Source organism: Bradysia coprophila, chromosome II, assembly GCF_014529535.1.
Source record: "Bradysia coprophila strain Holo2 chromosome II, BU_Bcop_v1, whole genome shotgun sequence".
Classification (NCBI taxonomy): domain Eukaryota; kingdom Metazoa; phylum Arthropoda; class Insecta; order Diptera; family Sciaridae; genus Bradysia; species Bradysia coprophila.
The window spans coordinates 10,989,953-11,004,497 of NC_050735.1; the positions used below are offsets into that span (position 1 = coordinate 10,989,953).

Consider the following 14,545-nt stretch of genomic DNA (forward strand, 5'->3'; position numbering starts at 1 on the left):
TGTTTTGTTTTTGTAATTCTAATGCATTTCCATCCGACTATTATATGGTTAGCTAGCTGTGCGCTGTGCCAGATAGAAATTGAATAACATCATATAATGACTTCAATCATCTGTTTTATTACTTAGCAATCTTGAGAAAGGAGATGCTAATATCGTGTAATTGTCATGCATTTGATATCGGGTCAATTTATGTATTGATGGGATTCGATTTTAATTACAATTATTGACGGTTTATCAGTTCGGTGTAATTGCATTTAATTATAAAATGAGAGAATTAATTATGCAAAGATAGAAGACGAAGAAGAAAAAAACTTTTATTTGGTTTGAAATGTAGTTAAATACACAACTTTCACGAGTTTTTTTTTGTCTTCTTTCTTTTAATGAAATCAATTTTGTTCTACATTATTTCAACGACACAGTCAGTTTTTCTTTTGTCATTTTGGTTTTGTTTTTTTTTTTTTTTTTTTGCAGAAAAATTTAAATAAAATCTTTCACTCAATATCATTGTTCGATCGCGGACGTATAGGGAAAAAAATTGCAAGCGCAAGAGTTGCGGATTTTTAATAAAATCTCGAACAAAGATCCATTAATTAATCCGATGAAATGTTTAATTATTGGACGAAAAAAAATGTTTTCGTATGCAAATTCGTTCGAATGATTTACATCAGCGGATAAACATTAATTTTGAGAGTTTCATTGTTCCGATATTTGATGCCGTATATTTGGACGGGATTAAAAAGGTGTTTTTTGAATTTTATATTGGATGATTCGTTGGCCACATTCATGTTATAGAAATTGAAGTTAAAATATCAATAATTAACAATTTTTGTATGAAATCGTCATAGTATTTATAACTGACAAACTCATTAGTCTACTTTTCGATTATTTTTATTAGAGAATTAACGATCACGATACGATCTGAACCGCAGTCCTTAGGTCTATCTGAACTACAGAATATATACAAAACCAGATTTCAGAGTCAGAACAAATATTTCTCACAGTCTTTCGACTATGGCAACCCATCTCATTCACCCTGTTTCTGTTATGGGGATTGCGATTTTCACTAATAATTATAAGATGACGTAATCTTGGAAGTTACCTGGCCTAATGATTAAGTCAAAGTCCGTTGATTCAACTAAACTTTACATTTTAATATACATAAGAACTAGAACGAGAGATAAAAGTAAATTTCGACATGTTTTCCGATTTGGCAGTTGTTGTGGTTTGTAATTGATTCCACAAGAACGTCGTTGAACAAATGAGAATCTAGATTTTTGTTTTCTGGATTTTTGTGGGGTTTGGGTGCGTAACGAGAATGAAATACCACGATTGTCAGAAAATTGTTTTCTGACGAATCTTGTAGTTCACAAAAAAAAAATCCTTTTCGCCACATAATAATATAACGAAATTGATTGCATCAGTACCGTCCCAATAACTAAACCTCGATCAGTGATTTTTGAGATTATTGGGAGGTTCATTAACATACTCAAGGAAAGAAATGGACCATTCTTGTTATCTTCAATTCGTTCGATTCATACAATTTGTACCCGACCTAATCGATTCACAGTGGGTGAATTGGGATGATGTTACCTAATGTTCAATTAAATAAATTGAAAGAAGTGACAATGTAATAGAATTGGAAGTATTTACATCAATAATTCTATAATAATGAAAGCCTAAAAAATAAATTCGTTAACCTTTCCGTGAGCGGGCAGTCATCTGCTTTAACAAAAAAGACAAAAATAAGTTAAGAGCATTGTCTTGCATTGCCGCAAATATAGCAAAATATATGTATAAACAAACGAAGTAAAAGATTTTTCGTGATACGTCAATATAATAGTGATTCGCCATATAAAATATGAATTTACATTGCCTATTCATGTCAAGGCCTGAACGTACGAGGTTCCATTTTTTTTTGATGAGTATACAGCCCTCCTCTTCGGGTAGGACCATAAATATATATTTGGAACCTCAGACCTAACGCAACGCTATTCACATCGCTTGCTACTTGCAAGAGGTTAAATATTTACCTGAAACAAAACTAACTCGGCCAAAACCATGTTGGATCCCAACAGTTTAATCTAAATTCCTTTTTCGGAGATTTTTTTTGTTGTGTTTGAAACAAATCAGAAGTGGAGTAAATCGTATCTAATGAAGCGGATTTAATGACGTTCAATTCAAGTTCTTACACAATTGTGTGGGTATAATAATGCATATACCTCACGGCAAAGCCGCTGCTACAAAAACAATTTAATCCTCAAAATACGTATTATGCAGAAAAAAAGCACAGATAAATATTCGTTCCAAGTAAAACAATTTCATTATTGAGGGCATGTAGGTGTCGGAATAAAATAAAGAAAAATTCATCAAAACTAGAAGAAGTTTCAAAGAAAAATAAACAAACTTTCATTCACTAATGTTGCAACCAAAACAATTGCAATCAATTTATTTAAAGACGCTGAGAGCACTGAAAGTTGAATTCCAATATGATACGAAAACAACATCAAACTATATATCAATTGTGGGGTCTGACTCGGAGGTTTGGACATTAATTTCAGTTGAAGTTAAACGCCTCTCAAACTGCAAACTGTGGTCACCTAAATAAAAATTTCATTCATAAAAACCGTCCGTTTGCATCACTATAAACTTCGTCACATTGCTCAATCACCGTGTGTGCGGACAATCCGAAACAAAGTAAGGAAATTTTCGTTCATGGTCCATTAACTCGAAGAGTAGCTCATCAGAAACGTTTCAGACCACCACAAGAAATTGTTCAATCCGTCAAGTGAGAAATTGGAATTGGATGAATTTTGAGAAGCATTCTAAGTGTACGCTGCATCTATATCTACTGCAGAGATATATATGCTGTACACCATTTAATAGCCGTGTAGAAAACTGATCGGAAAGAATATCTTCGAAGCATTCAACCAAAACCAAAGATAGTTAAATCTAATGTTTCAATAGTTTCAGTCGCACGTATGCATTATGATTATGCACCATTGCCGTCCCTTGATCTAATAGAAAATGTAAGACAAATTTGTTCTGCTCTGTTAGACAAAGGTACACTTGAATTCTGTTTTTGTTGTTGTTGTTGTCTATTTATTATAATGCCTTCCTTCAATATTCGAAACCATTTGACTTCATTTTAATGAAACGTTTTTCTTCTGTTTTTATGCATTCGAAAAATGGGTACAAGTTCAACAAGCACGATGATGTAACTTGCATAAGAATATGGTCGGAACGTGATAAATACGAATATGAATATCAAGATATTATATGCTCTATTCGCTTCGTCGTTCGTTTGTTGTGAACAAGGAAGTTGCACATTTCTTTTTCGTTGTTTTTGTTATTATTCTCTATTTTCGAGTCTTTGAAATTGGTCGTACTGAGGTTAAGAATAATGCAATTTTCTCGTTATTTGAAGTTGCATAAAAATCATCCAAAATGTCATTTTCGAAATTAATGTGGCAGAGCTTGTATCTTTTACGATCGTTTAATAAATGGAAATTATATTTAGCGTTATTTAATCTCTGCTAGTTGCCAATGTGAAAGTCATGCAGATTGTTTTTTTTTTTCTTTGCAAATCAGTTAGTAATTTGTAATTGTTGGCTGGAAACGATATGTTTTGTCATTGGGAGATTTAAACCGTTCGTTGCTTGAATTTCAATAAAATTTTATGGATTTCAGAAGCATCGCATGTCAAAAAAAAGTTGCAAGTTTCTTATTCTGATATATGCTTCTGACTCTCCTGTTAATTATAACAAATTTATGACCATAAAGAAAACATAGATGTTCATCAGAACAGCAGACGTTAACTTATCTTCGACTCGAGTAGCTATGAATGTGGTATTTTGCACAAAACAGATACAAAAATGAAAAATGAGATAAATGAGCGAAACAATTCCTTTAAAGACTGAATGAAGCGATTTCATGCATGATCTTCAAAACCAGTCGATCTAGGCCAGCCGTGCAGCGTAAATAACCTTTTACATGCTGAATGCGTCGAAAACCGTACTTTTCTTGTTTTAAGCACTTCTTTCGACGCCCTCAGCATGTAAAATCCATTACATAACTCGGGATAAAAATGAAAAGTCTCGTTTTCGTGTTTATTGACCTCGGCTTCGCCTCGGATCAACAAAATGCACACGAAAACTCTAGTTTTCATCTTTTTATCCCTAGTCATGTAAAATACTATTTTTTCACTCAAATCCAGTGAGAAGATAGCGTTTTGTTGACACTTTCTCTGATGACAGTTCAAGTGAGAAAATTTTTATTTTCTCAACTCTTTGCAACTGTCACTATGTTCGGGTTTTAAAAAAATGGTAAAACAAACTGATGTATTGTTTCGTGGATAAAAATGGAAACCTATGATACACACGGATGAAAAATTATGTGTTCACCTCGGGGAGAAATAGGAAATTCCAACTCGCTTCGCTCTGGCCGCGAACTTTCGCTCTTCTTGGAATTTGACATTTTCTCCCCTTGGTTAACATGCTTCTCTGTTTTCCCCAGGATCGAAAGTGGCATATCACCAATACACATCGAGTGATAAATACTTTTTTAGGCACTAGATGTGTAGATTGTCACTTGATGCCGCAGGTTGGGTCAATACACATCGTGTGCCTAAAAAACCATCTATGGGAACTATTTCCTACTAGTGTCGTTAGGACAATTTTTCAATTTTTTTTTTGTGCTCATCACCATGGGATGTCCTAAAACTCTTATGCTCTAATAGGGCTAGTGTTGAAAAATTAACATTGGGAAACTCGATATAACAAGGCCCTAGATTTATTGGCACTGGTACTGGCACATACAGTGTTTTACCAGTTTTACCAGAAAGCAAGATAAATTCGAATTAATTTCCGATCTATGCTCACATTGCACTCAATATAGACAAAGATATACTTTGAACAAAAGAAGTAACAGATTGAAGGATTTAGAGTGATATGCTTGCCGATTATACTATTATATAGCGAAAGCTTGCCGGCTTGTTTTAAATGAATTAAGTTTCGGTCTTTATCTTCCGTACTTTTATTTTTAAATTTAAATTTTCTTGCAATATGCAAATGGAACGATGTTTAACACAACATCATGCATTCAAAAGAAAAGTAGAATTTCTGACAGACGCGAGCATTAGAAAATGTAATTAATTTCGAAATAATTATAAAAAAAAGTCAGTCAGAAGCCAAAGAAGATGTTAAAAAAAAACAACAAGCCGAACACAACAATGAACTTGTTAGATCTATTATGTCTATGGATCATAAAACATCACTTTTCTTTATTAAAACGAGAATTCAGAAGTGACTCTTAACCCAGCTATTATACATATGTGTTCGTCGAATAATGTTAATTAATTTGAAAAGTAATTTAAATTTTAGATATGTGAAAGAATGCTGAGTAAAATTGCATTATGGTGTAGACAACTCTTTTTTTGTCTTCTTTCTTTCTTTCATAATAAATTAATAAACATGCGCGCTTAGTGCACTGCATTGTGTGTGTATAACAACAATTTTTTACTCATTCGGTATGGAAAGCCGCACATATTCGCACAACATAATAATTTAGTGAAAACTCCTTTCAACTAATAAATAACTTGATGATACGATACCTTTTTACCTGTTCTACCTATTCAGCATAACTTTTATCATAAAGATGGGCCGCATCCACACACACAGAATATCAATGTATAACGTTACATTGAAGGCACAATATAAAGCCATCCAAAAGAGCTAATAAAAACGAAAGAATAATAGTTTTTTTCCATATCAAAGACGGTTATGCATTAGATTATTATCAATCAGCATAAATCTGATGTTTCCGAATGACATACATATTTTGCGGTTTACATTCATTTTTGAATAGAGTTATAATGCAGGCGGTTTTTTTCCTATGAAAACAACAGAAATGAAAGAAAAAAGAGAGTAAAATAAGAATTTAAATATGAGTTAGATTGCGTAGAAAATTGATCCATTACTGGTTGGTTTTGTTGATAATCGTGACGTTCTTATGGGCCTCAAATCAATTTTTATTTGAAAAATGTAAACTTTGTGATGGAAATATGAAAAGTACTGACAGCCGTCGATGGAGCTAAAAAAAATGTGTCTCTGAACGTTAATCCACGCCGTAGTGGTAAGACCTATTGTTCTTCAGTTAATGTCAACCGAATTTGTGTCAAAGGCAGCTTTCAGCTGGTCCACGATTTACATGGTTTTACCACTACCATTTGAGTGTGATTATAAAGCCCATATGAAGGCATATAATAGTATATTTCGTAGCTAGTACTAAAAGTCTTTTTTTTAGAGTGTGAGAGGTTTAATATGCTAAAAAAGACATTTAGTCCGTGGTACGAATAATATTTTTCATATCCGACGGAGAAGGTCCTAGGTATGAAAAAATATTGATTGACCAGATTGTAAAACAGCTGAAGTGAGTTTAGAGACAAATTCAGTTGACATTAACTGCATTAACTGGATGCAACAATATTTCTTCAATGTGACCGAAAATTTAACTATCCATTGCAGGCTTAATGTGGTTTTCAGTTGTTTGATATTCTCTTGGAATCGAATAGACAAATTCGTTCAATCATCTGCCGAAAGTTGGATAGAAATGTACATTTTGATTGACAGAAATCAGAACTAAGCCTTATACACAGTGCAGTAAAGAAGTAGCCAAACAAAATAACTGGCCTCTTTTGTTCTAGTCTTCGTTTATCGATTGTTTTTCAACTTTTTTGACTGTACAATTGGACAATTGTAAATGAATCATTGGCTTACCCAAATTTCGCAATAGTCGATAGGGGTCAATCGAAATCCACAACTACTTTGACCAGAAAGTTGAAATCATGTAAATTTAGAAAAAGAAGCTAAACATGTTTTGGTGATCGTTCAAATCTCACGTAATGTACCTACCAGATCATGTTAAGTGCAGGGCAAAACAGGTGCAGCTATTTTCAGATCAGGTTCAATCAACCTGAAGTTTTCGACTTTCAGAATGCATTTTTTGTATGTAAAATTATCAGGAGCGGTGTGTTACCGCGCATCTTATAAAATGCAATGAATACCTGTGTCCTATACTTCAAAATCGGATATCGGATCTATCATGAACGCATTCATTATTCACGTCAAAATAATATGAAAATGAGTTCGTTTGAATCTGTTTTTCCGTTTTTAAAATCTTTATGTCCTCCGCAGTGACATAAGACCATACCAGTTTATGTTCATTAATAAAATGGCACTATCTTAACACAATCGCACACTACACAATCTTCGTTGAAAATGTGTCAACGGCGCCTAGTTCTTAGCAGCTGACCACACTTGCCACATTTTCACTGAGTCTAGAATTTTCACTTTATCATTGAAATGAAAGAAAAAACGATACGCAAATTAGACAAAATTTCTCTAGAAATTGTTTTCTACTTTTCTTGTATATAAAATCTAAAAATAAAATGTTTTTTAAACAAATTACTGACCTATTGCATATCATTTGCATACAAAGGGTACCCTAACAATGGTCTGTAAAAATTAAATTATTGTTTACACTCAATGTGAATGATTACAGGTTTTCTATGTTTTCATCGAGGTTTATAATTCATCTCGCGTAATTTCGTCATGAAGACATCAAAACCGTGGATCATAATTTTTCACACTTTTTCCATTTTTTTTTCTGGTTTGGTGAAAAAGAAGCGTCAAATTTTTAATATATTTATTTATACCCATAATTGCATTATAAATGAAAGATTTTTTTATGGGATTTAAAAGGTACGGCACTTTAGTTTTTATAATAGAAAGAAGAAAAACAAGAATGAATAAGAAGAACGATTTGGTAATTTAATTATAATTTTAGGTTTATTTCCGCTTTCACAAAAATTGAACGTCTCTTTTCTGTATACGTTTAAAATCTAAATTTTGTAGGGTATATGCTTGATTGGATGCATTTAATAAAACCAAAAACTATATTAATGGGTTAATAAGTTTAATAATCTACATTTTTTTGAGAAGAATCGAATTTTAGTTTTTTCTTTCTTCTTTTATTGTTTAAATTGCCTTTTGCGTAGGTTATTTCGTTGGTAGAAATTTAATATTGTCTCGGTAAATAACCGTGGTCGCTTTATTGGAAATGTTACGGAAAAATACAATTTTTGTCGTAAAAATTTCATGAGTCAATCAAAATGGTGATTTAATGTTCCTCTTCCGCATAAACACCTTTTGTTGTCATTCGAAAGACATTGAGATTACCTTTACATTTCCCATATGTACGGTATCATTTTGTCATTAGAAAGGAATGATGGTCATCAACAACTCAATGCGCTAAATTTCGATTTACTGGTTTACGCATTTATTGAACTCAAAACCATCTGCATTATATAGATGATTAACCAGTTACAACACGTTATCTTCGCATTAAATTACCATGTCATCGTAGGTGGTTTTTTAATTTATAGTGGCATCGAGAAGACAGGCGAAAAGAAATTCGATGGGAATTGATAACTGGTGGATCGAGTGCATCTTGTTTACGTTGACATTGAGATCTGTTTGCATAAACAGGTCCAGAAACCAATTGGAAATGCACACTTTTCTTAATATTGATATTGAGTTAGACACTGAAAAGGAAAGGTTGGTGTCATTTCAGATTGACTTGCTTAAGAACTGGTTCCCATCTCATATCAGGGCCTATTTTAAGGAATTTAATTTCCAAAAATTTCCAAAATTTCACAAATTTCACAAAAAATCTTAAAATTTCCAAATTTTGTTTTCTGTTAGATCAAATTCCTAAGTAATCAGTTAAGCTCAAAGACATGAAAAACAACTAAAAAGGCAGTAAAAACAACATTTACGAAGCAATCTGTTGAGTTTCTAGATGAAATGACGAAAAGTGATGGAAAAATTTGAAAAGTAATCAGTTAAGCTCAAAGACATGAAAAACAACTAAAAAGGCAGTAAAAACAACATTTACGAAGCAATCTGTTGAGTTTCTAGATGAAATGACGAAAAGTGATGGAAAAATTTGAAAATTTTTGGAAATTAATTTTCCTTAAAATAGGCCCTGTCTCATATGCATATCAAAATGCTAGGATGTGAATCGATTCGGACATTTTAACTTTGACTATTCCTCTCCTCTTTGACAAACATTCAATCACTGAGTCTCTAAATGCAAAGTATTAAACACTGAAGGTAATGCAAACCTTTAGTGGATCACGAAAAATAGGGATCACTATATTCGGTTGATGAGTGCAGCGCCCACAGTATAGGTGTAGCATTCACAATTTAAATAGAAATGAAGGAATGTGTTGAATATGGTAGCATAGATGTAGGAAAAGTATTTCAACACTCCGAACATTCTATTGAAATCGTAAGTGCTACAACGAAATGAACTTGTCACTCGAATTCATCCAAAACTGGGGCTCCGTGTGAGATGAGGATTTGCATTACCTTCAGTTGTTTGTATCATGTCAAGCCCTGACGGGCCCTACTGACATTTATTTATTTTTTATTTGATTGAAGAGCAACTAAGGTCTTTTTACAAATTTTCTTTGTACAACATCCGAAGAGCTTTTCCGATCCAGTGCGGCCTTGGCAGTGATGTCGAGGGTGTTCTTAACGGTTCTAAGGTTTCAACGCTTCATTCGTGTAAGGTTTACACCCAAGAAAAATAAAGTTGACATTCGACCGAACGTAAAGATCGGATTACGCACGGAATCGATCTTATTTGATATCTGATGCGTAAATTTAAAGTTTTATCTCAATATTAAGCTCTAATAAAGAACGTTGAAGAGATGCAATTAAATAAATATTAGATCATTGCATTCGTATGGAACAGCTGCGCGGTGGAGCTGATGCGTATTATAACGAAGAAATATATAAAATGAAAGAATGAGAGGAATGGTTAAAATAGATCGAAAGTAATATCATCGCACACCTATTTCTATTTGGAATTTTTTTTTCTCGGTTAAAATTATAATAAAAATCTATTTCCCATAAACAGTTAACGTAAATTTTTTTTATCCAATTCACTTAAAAATTTAACGTAATGAATATTTAAATTAAAAAAATATAATGCCAAGAAGAAGAGCAAGAACTTTTGGAAACCAAGGCAATGCTAGAAATTAACTGCTTAGCGTATAATTCAAATATAATCTTTTTTTGTTTAAAATTTTTCATTAAACCGTCCAAACACTTTACTGTTTCTTTCTTCATGCCGTAAATGTATGATTAAATAATCATTTATTTAGTCCACTCTCATACCACTGGTGGTCATTTGTAATCAGTTATTTAATTTTCATGCGTACGAATATTATAAGAACGTTTCCAGGTCTAAAAAAAACATTCGACAAAATGAAAAGAATTTCCAACAAAAATATATTCAACCTAGAAACTCATCATACCATAAAAACCAAAACTCAATTTTTTTTCCTTCTCTCTATCTTCCACTCAATGCAGTTTCTGTAACACACAATATTTCATTTCATTTATTTCCATTTTTTTTTCTTTTATTTTACAATTTTTCATTATCATTAATGTGAACTTGAGCTGTGCGGAATTGCTATTATTAATACATTTATTGTGAAAATATTTCTATTACATGTTACAGAATTGTATACCATAGAAAACAAACAAAATTATGATCATGCCATGCTAAATAAGACACAATTTTTTCTTTTATTATTTGGCCTTTATTAAAATGTGGTTACATTCCTCGGTACCTCTTTTTATGAATGAATGAGTGGTGAATTTTATAGGAAAAAGAACTGAGTCTGTTGATGGTCTTTTTCACTCTCAATCTCTCTTTCTTTCTCTATTACTGTTGAAACATTCACACGATATAATTCACATGACAAATGAAGACCTCAAAATCGGATAATAATGAAAGAATTTATTATTTTTACATCAACTCTGGTGAATAATTATTTTGTCATCTATTTATCATGTGAGCCTCTATACATCATATCCGTATGCATTATATTTCCATTTCCCTTTTCGTTTCCATTTTGCCAATTACAATGTCCAATCTGGCAAAAATACCAACAAAAATTTTCCAATTTTTTCTTCTTCATTTCTTTTTCATTATTCCTCAGAGTCATTACATTGTCTCTCTATCTTATAGATTTATTTTCACTTATATGATGATCTCGACCTCTCGCAACTGAAAAACACAATTCGATTACGACGATGGATGGAGGAGAAGAAAAAAACAAAACAATAAAGATGTTTTCTAATATGGGAACGATAATGTCTTCGTAATGATAGTACCGATGGTTATAATTTTTGATTTATCTGATGAAGAAATTGTCTGTCAGTGTCAACAAATAATACATTTTTTCTTATTGATGCAATAAATCGTCTGTTAAAGTATATCCATTTTAATACAAAGTCGTAATGCACTTTGCTTATTATTTTGTATAAATAAAGAGGTAGAAAGAACGTTTTCTTCTTCTCTTGTTTCTGTTACTTTTTCCGCAATTAAAGTGATGAGATCTTTTAAAAGTGATTGAAGATTAATGCCTCGCGACGGACTGAGCAAAAAAAGTTGAGACATTTCAGACAATTTATGATTTGAGTGGCGGTGTCGATTTTAAGTGATCGTCAAAAGAGAAAAAGTGTACCAAATTTTGACCTAAAATATTTATAACTTTTTATTGTATACGACGCACATGTATTGATAGCTCACAAAAGCCAATGATTTCTGAATCCTAGCTGTTTCCGAGGGCCGAGTAGATCCTACACGGTGAGCTTGAAAAAAATTTTATTCGACCTCTCGTGGACATGAAATGTTTTTAGTGGTTTTTGTAGAGGGCGGCACCACGAGTAAGAATAACATAACAAGAAAATATTTCGATGGGAAAATTTTTAATTAGATCGATTTTTCGTTTTTCTGTGCCCTGCAGGAAGCTTCGAAAACTGTTTGGACCCTACTGGTGACTTGTTTGATCACAAAAATATAGTTGCTGTTTAGCCTGAGGTCTAAGCTTTACAGCGATACCAATCATGACATTCATGACTACCAACAAACATCTTTTATGAAGGAAAGTCATTCTGTTATGTTGATGTGAATTTTAAAGGCTGTATCATACGTGGATTACTTTTATTTTCTCTTATAAATTATTTTTAGTTATTTTACATAATTTAAGGGGTTAATAAAGGTCGAAAGAAGATTTTTAGCTCGAAATAGGTTTCTTTGTAAATTGCACCGATGAGTAAACTGCATTATCTCGAGTCAAAAATTAACAAACCTTTCTTTTGTTTCGTTCGTAGTTTCTCCAATAGTCATTCTAAGCTAATTCTGCAACATTTTAGTTGTTTCCACTAAAAAATGAGACACATTATACGAAGAAATTTGGGTGGTCGTTCAGGTGTACCAACAAAGATTTTGTCAGAATGAAATCCAATCTCATCCTTTGACCTTTTATTAACCCCTTAAATTATGTTAATTAACTAAAAATACTTTTTAAGAGAAAATAAAAGTAATCCACGTATGATACAGCCTTTAAAATTCACATCGACATAGTAGAATGACTTTCCATCATAAAAGATGTTTCTTGGTAGTCATGAATGTCATGATTGGTATCGCTGTAAAGCCTAGACCTCAGGCTAAACAGTAACTATATTTTTGTGATCAAACAAGTCACCAGTAGGGTCCAAACAGTTTTCGAAGCTTCCTGCAGGGCACAGAAAAACGAAAAATCGATCTAATTAAAAATTTTCCCATCGAAATATTTTCTTGTTATGTTATTCTTACTCGTGGTGCCGCCCTCTACAAAAACCACTAAAAACATTTCATGTCCACGAGAGGTCGAATAAAAAAAAATTCAAGCTCACCGTGCCTACGGTCGACTGTGCCGACGAAATAAAGGTACGAGTTCCATTTATGTTTGTTGAAACTACTGAAGTAAAAGATTCTTTGAAATAGTTAGATCAAAAGAAGTAATAGATTTGATATTATAGCGATGATATGCAGACGATGACACTATGTAAAAGGTGAATTCTGTTCAACAAATTCCTTTGTGACTTCGATTTACCAACATTTTTCGGAATTTCGTATTCTACGACGATGCCATAAAATTTAGTGACATAGCCGAGACATTCTTTAAATTATTATTGTTTTGGCATGAAGCTATGATGGCCTATTTTTTGTGCTATTTTTACTTTCGACAAATTTAAGGCCTGTGGTAAAAATCGGAATACAATGGAAAAGCGTAGGATAACTTTCCACTCAGCTACTCAAAATTGTTCGTTAGTTCTCGGCCTAGAGCAGAAAAAACGCACGAGTACTTTTGCTGTGCTTAGATGAATGATTTCTATTGTAATCCAATTTGTCGCATACGTTAAACAATGGAAAGCGCAGCATCGTTGTAATACTATAAATAAGCAATATGATTTTTTTGTCAAGTAGGGATCCCGCTCTTGTCACACTAGGTCATACTTAATGACTTTATAAAAATGCAACGCTGACGACAGTGTTGGACTGGCCCTATGGGCGTTCGGGCGATTCCCGAAGGGCCTTTTGATTTTTGTGTGGATAAATGACGACGAAGGGCTTTTTGGGAAATTTCTCCATACAACGCCCGAAGGGCTTTTTTGAGCCAGTCCGGCACTGGCTGACGAGTGATAAATGACATGGTACTGGCGATTAACTAAAAGTAAAGGTCCTCTTCGCACTTTCTTTCAGTGGAAAATTGTAAAAGAATAAAAAATTAAATGCAGGCCAAGTGTCACTTGGAATTATTTTGCAATATCCGATAAAACTTTGGAAAGTCTTTTACTGCGCTTGGAACAATGAACACATAAAAACATCACATCAAAATGAGGTAGCTCATTTTCTGTGAATGCTTTAGAATGTCAGATAATAAGTCTGAACGGGGGTTCTAAATTAATACTTTCAACAAATTTCTTACTAGATTTTTTTATGTTGCGCATCTAACATTGTCACAGCAAAGAATAAGAATGGGAAAATTTGCAGAACAAACTATAGCGGATCGTTGACTTAACTGTATAACGAACTGGAACTGCACTGAAATGGACAGCCTATATTCTATACAGATTGTAGTACGTATACTGACAATATAGTTATTAAATTAATAATGCGAACAAATTCTTCATGCAATTATAATTATACGTGTGTTGCCACCTATTTAATTTGATTTGACCACACAAGGTTCGTATATAATTTGAAATTACTCAGTCTAGAAATTCTTTCGTCCGTTTTTTTTTTTAAACATTATTTTACCAATTTTCTTCAGTTTAACCAGAGAATTAAAAGATACAGACAAAAAAATAGGAACAGAACACAATGGAAAAAAGTGCAGCAATAATAGCTGATTGTTCTGTCGATCTTTTATATTGTGCATTTTTAGTGGAATTAAATTTTCTTGTGTGTAAACCTCCAACTTTTTTTTTTGTTCTCTCGTCCGAACTGCTGTGAAATCACCATGCAACAGCCAAATGATACAGAGAAAAAATAAGAGAATTAAAATTTAATTTATTTTAATTAAAATCGATTGCGATTGATTGATCGTTAGAAATCTTAACCATATATGAAAGGCTGTACACTC

At 32.7% G+C, this 14,545-nt stretch overlaps 2 protein-coding genes across 2 annotated transcripts in view; one reads left to right on the forward strand and one right to left on the reverse strand.

Annotated features, from left to right (window-relative positions):
- Window positions 1-14,545, reverse strand: part of LOC119072657 (elongation factor-like GTPase 1) — a 67,808-nt gene that overhangs the window by 33,166 nt on the left and 20,097 nt on the right. The window lies entirely within an intron of this gene.
- The window catches only part of LOC119072666, a 33,221-nt gene that overhangs the window by 3,906 nt on the left and 14,770 nt on the right, over window positions 1-14,545 (forward strand). The gene's annotated exons all lie outside the window — the stretch shown is intronic.